Consider the following 6000-nt stretch of genomic DNA (forward strand, 5'->3'; position numbering starts at 1 on the left):
AATATAAAAACTAATTAAAAAATTAAATTTTATTTTAAATACAAAATCTCAATTCATTTTATCTTTTAAATTTATAATTTTTTTAGTATCTCTATTGTTTGTATATACTAAAGGAGTTCTTCCATAATACACATATAATTAAAGAAAAAACAACACATAATTATCATAAATAACCAATTTAATTAATTTTTATAATATCTCCAAATTAGTTATCTAGCATATTAAGGATCAAAATTAAAGTAGTTAATTAAGAGATGAATTATCAATCTTTACTTCAAAATGCAATTGTGTTAGAAAAAAATCTAAAACAACTATTTTTTGGTCAAAATTATTACGTAAAAATAATAATTTGTGGTACATTATTATTTAGGTTAATATTTGGAATATATCAACTTCTTATTTCTAGAAAAGAAATTTATTTTTCAAAGTATAGAGCATTAAATGATCAAACGGATAACACACCAGCCACAGTACTTTTCTGTCACAGGTATGAAATGAACTCCCAACGATCAAGGAAGTCATGGGAAGATTAATGAGTTTAATGACTGGATCTTTGTGTTCAACAGGTAAATCAAAACTCAGCTGTTATAAATATGAGTACGTCCTCTCACCAAAAAAAATGAATGAGTACGTCCAACTGTCCAAGACCATAAAAGTAAGGTTCTGAAAAAATGATTATTCAAAGCTTACATTTGCCCTGTTCTCTATTGTAATTTTATATTGAGACTACGTCGTACTTTATTTAGTGATAAACAAAATTCAATCTAGAATTAAAAAAAGTTATTCTTGTAATTTTCATTCACTCGAAGAGTTACTTAAAATAACAAGACATAGAGAAATTGTTGCCTTAAAAGTAGTAAAAGGGACCTAAGATTTCCATGTATTCAACTAAAATTGGAGAGATACTAAAGTTTTGATAACACCTCTTACACTCATTTTTTATTTAGTTTATTTGAATTTAATTTAATTTTTTATGTCACTCAACTCACTCTTTGGGGTGTTTTCTGACACTAACGGGAAGTACGAAAAAGCTTTATATCTTGAACAATAGGGGAAGAAGATTGAGGATATTCTGCCATTGAACAGGAGAGCCGGTCCTTTTTATGGGGAAAAAATTTTGAGGTCTTCAGTTATTTCACTAATTATTTTTGGGTAAAATGCACATTAGTCCTTTAATTTTACCTAACGTTTTATTTTAGTTTTCTGACATTGCTAGTTTTATTAACAAAAAAACTGCCCACACAAAAATTTTGAATGTCCATGAAATTTTTTTAAAATATTAAATTTAATGTTTTGAAATAATGATGATGGGCAAAAAAATTATTATTCGAGAATAACAATATCAAAATCACAAAATTAAAAAGATACTTCATAAAATCAAATAATCAAACTAACTATAAAATCAAATAATCAGACTAACTAATGAGGATTTAGTGTAGTAGAAATGGTTAATTTTTTAAAACATGACTAGCAAAGGTTTGAATTCCTATCAGAAGAGGTACCCATATTTAAGGTCGAACAATTTCTCAAATAGAACTGGCCCAAATAAAAGGATATCTGTGCCAAAAACAAAAAAGAAACTAAAAACTTTGATAGAATTAAAGGTATATTTTTACCTTATTTTTATTATAAATAATTTGTCATAACTCTCAGTGGGAGGCGGCTATCCATGGCTAGAGGCTCATCGTTGATGAACAAGTCAAGAGTATTCCACATGCTTGCATATTATTCTCCATAAATAATGTACAAATCGATCAGATTGTTTTTTTTTTATAAAAAAAAAACATTGTTTGGTTCTATATTTAACTTGAAGGGTGAGATGTGAATCGAGTAATGAGATGAACTGCATTGTGGTGATTGGTGAGCGATGTGGCTGCTTTGGTATTGAATTATTTGAGCATAACCGGACGAGGGCGAGCAAGAGGGACTAAATAGTATAAATTACGAGTATTACATACTCCTCCCATCCTTAATATAAGACTTATTCAAATTAGATTAAGGAAGTTAAGTAAGTTAGTTAATTATAAGAAATATGATATGTTTTTCCTAAAATATCATGATTATTTTCCTTAATATCCTCTCTCATTCTTCTACTTGATTATGGTGGAGGGAGTATTCATATGGGTAATTTAGAAAAAATGATAAATATAAGAAATAAGTCTTATATTTAGAACCAAAATCAACTCAATAATTAGATCTTATATTAAGACTAGAGAAGTTTATTTGGTACGAAATGGAAAATTCTCATGTATGGTTTTTTTTCTTTAAATAAAATTTTCTTTTTTTCATCTGAAAATACTTTTATCCTTTTAAAAACAAGTAATGTAAAATACTACTATTAAATAAAAAATTGAAACATAATTTATATTTTATATTTTGTTTTTATATAATAAAAAATTCCATTTCATTGAATATATTAAACAAGGCTTAAAATTTATACTGTTCAAGTAGAATAATCAAGCTATCCAATAGAATGATAAATATTATTTTGATGTTAACAGTTAACAGTTTATGTTATTTTAATTAATATAGATATTGAAGATCAATCAAAAGATAAATACCACTTGAGCAAAAAAAAAAAAAAAAAACTCAGTAACTGCATCAAAAAAAAATCTGAGTGAAAATGTGAGTATTTTACTCAGTTATTCTTTTAAAAGGTGTTATTGATTTTGGTTAAAAGTAATTTTACATATTTTTAATACTATTCACTATATTCTCATATATATACGCAATAAGGATAGCGAAGGTAGCATAAACTAATATCAGATTGAGATTCATTTTAGTTAATAAAAATAATATTAAAACCTATTAAATTTTATGGAAACTTTATTTTTTGAAAACTAATTTAATTTCTTTTGAAAGCATTTTTTTATTCAGTGTTTTTGAGGCTTCCAAGCACCCCAAAGTTGATGATACGTTTGAGTAAATAATAATGTTTCGAACTGACAAAAAACAATGTTGGAAAGTATTAATAAAAGAGGAGGGCGGCTATCCATCTGGTCAGGCTCATCTTTAATGAGCAAGAAGTCAAAAATATCGATTGCTATTATTTTGCCTATCTTTAATCCTTAGAGCCGCCCACTATGCTACTTTGATATCTTTGTTCCCCATAATATAGTGCCGCCCCTTCAAAGTTTTATGCTTCTATAATTAAAAAATGACAAAAAAATATAATACCAAATATTCGCAAATGTAAACATTTTAAAAAATTATTAAAGTAAATTCAATGTATTTATTTAGAAATTAATTCACAAATCACTCTTTCATATAATTCATCTCTAATAAATATATTTTAACTGAATTAGGATGTTAAAAACTTAAGTGAACATAAAGGGATATCTAAGAAATAGATATATATATATATCAATAATATATAGAAGTAATTCATTTAAGAAAAAATATTTTATCATTATTACTTAACAAAATGTTTTCAAAGCAGGACCAGCTGATAGTGAGAGAAAAAACTAATAATTTTGAAACAATGACTTAATGTTATAAATATTGTGTGTGTGAATGTCCATAACCCCCAACTCTTAGAATTTTTCATAGGATTCTTGATTTTTAAATGTCCTAAACCCAGACCCTCCAATGAATGACTTAGGAGGAGTTTTTCACGTTTATTATCATTATTCCCTTGTTCATTTCTTTGTAACCCTTGGCTTAGACTTTAATGGTTGGGGGCTTATAAATAGAGGCCATGTACAAGGCATTTGTACCTATATATGTGTATGAGAAACACTCCTTGTTTTTTCTTCTAATTCTTATTTTGCTATTCTTTTTCTACTCTCTAACTTTCTTATTTTCAAATCTAGCTTTCTTATTTTCATAACATGTTATCAGCATAAGTTTGCTTTGAAGATTTGAGGTATAAGTGCCACACCTTAATTTAATACCCAATTTTATATCAAGTGGGAGTAATTGAAACCATTTCTCAAGTCCTTAAATTAGAAATTTTTGAACTTTTAAATCTTTCTTCTCGGGTTACTATTCATAAAAATTCTTAATTTCTCTAAACTTTGAAAACTTATAATTAATTTTAGAAAAATCAAAACAATATGTTTCCAAGTTCTACTTGAAGCTTGTAATGAGCTCTTTAAGGAAAAAAATATAATCAAAGTATGAATCTAGGTTATGTGTGCCCAGATTTCACATCAAGGTGTACTGTTTAGTTGGTCATTTTTTCAATTTTTCAGAATTTGTGCCCAACTTTGGAAGGACATAATTCTTTGTACAAAACTTCAAATCTTATGAAATGCACCGCTCATTTTAAAGTTAAAAAATATGATCTATTAGAATGTCAAGTTTCAGATCCAAATTTCATCATTTGCTCAAAATTTCACATGATCAAGCTTTGCCCTTAAAAAGTCAACTTTTATCCTCTTTCAAGCAAAACTTGTCCATACAAAGCCATAGCCATTCCAACATGATTCAGTCTCATTTCACAACAGATAATGAGTCATTTAACATAATTTACAATCCAATTTAATCATCTATGCACATATCTATAAATATTACAAAACTTGTGCACAAAGTTCAACATAATTCAATTTAATTTTCACAACATTCTTCTTCATGGTGGCATCACTTCCTTGCCTTTTGCCACACCACTTGCTTGCTCTATTGGTGTTATTTGAACATAGAGAGGAATGAGATTTCATAAAAATCTCAACAGCAAAGAAATTACAATAATAATGTTAAACATGCAAGATATATTACAATCAATTCCATAAAACATTCTTTACCTCTTTGCCATATAAAACCATATCAATCATTGCAAATCAATATCTTAATGCATTATGCCAAGACATACCATACAAACAAATCAACCATATTATCATCAAACAATTTCAAATACCATGTGGCATATATTCAAAGGATAATATCATGTAATAAACAAGCAAGTCAACATTAAAAATTATAAATTCCATGCTACCTTTTTCTAATCCAAGAATTTTAGCCTTTTTTATTCCTTGTTGTTCCTCCCTATTCTCTTGTCCAATGCCCATCAATTCATGCATAAATATATGCCATATTGTCAGCCATAACTCATAAAATACTATTAGGTATCAATATGACTCTATAACCCTCTTTTCTTTGACTTTTTGACTTTAATTTTCACCTTTGTTTTGACCAATCCCTTAGGCCATTTCTACACATTTTTCATGTACAATTCAAATATCAAATCAGATTTAACAAAATAAAACTCCTCCCTATCCATATGAGCTTGGCCGTATTGATACCTTAGGGTTTAAAATTTTATTTTTAATTTTAATGCTTCCAAACTAATGTTCTCCTTACATCCTTACACAAAATCACCTTCTAAATTCATTAGAAGCATCAAAATAACAAAAATAAACCCTAGGGTATCATTTCTCACTTAGCCGAATTATATGTGTTTTAGGGTTAGGATTTTCATTTTTGATTCCAATGCTTTCAAACACTTTTTCTTGACATAATCCCACACAAAAACACATTCTAAACTCATGAACTTGAAGTGGCTGAATTATTACAATAGTTAGGGAACTTGAAATTTCTTCCAAACATCAATCAAACATACTATTCCAAGCTCATATTCATGGTTTTTATCCTTGCTTAATCCATTTTGAAAATCTGGACAGCAAGATATCATTGGAATTTTGCCACCAAACTCTACTTGAAAGAAGCTATAATCATAGTCAAATTAAAGCTTGAACATACCTTGATTAATCCTTGATTGTTGCTTGATAATTTTTGGTCAATCTCAGCATGAAAATGGCTCTCTAAACTCAGTTTTTCTACAGCAAAACCTCCCTATTTTAGTGCTCAAAGTAACTGAAATGGAAGGCTTGTGAGGGGGTATTTATAGATCCCAAAGTGGCCTACTCTTTCTTCTAAGTGTCTCTTAAAAATCTGGAGTTTTTGAGACATGTGGACACCTTAAAATGTTGTACAAATATGGAGGTGTACAAGTGTCCCTTAAGAGATAATGTTTTTGGTTAAAATCATGTGCTATTAAGGGTT

This window comes from Neltuma alba, unplaced genomic scaffold (assembly GCF_004799145.2).
Source record: "Neltuma alba isolate B1F8T4 unplaced genomic scaffold, ASM479914v2 tig00010885_pilon, whole genome shotgun sequence".
Lineage (NCBI taxonomy): Eukaryota > Viridiplantae > Streptophyta > Magnoliopsida > Fabales > Fabaceae > Neltuma > Neltuma alba.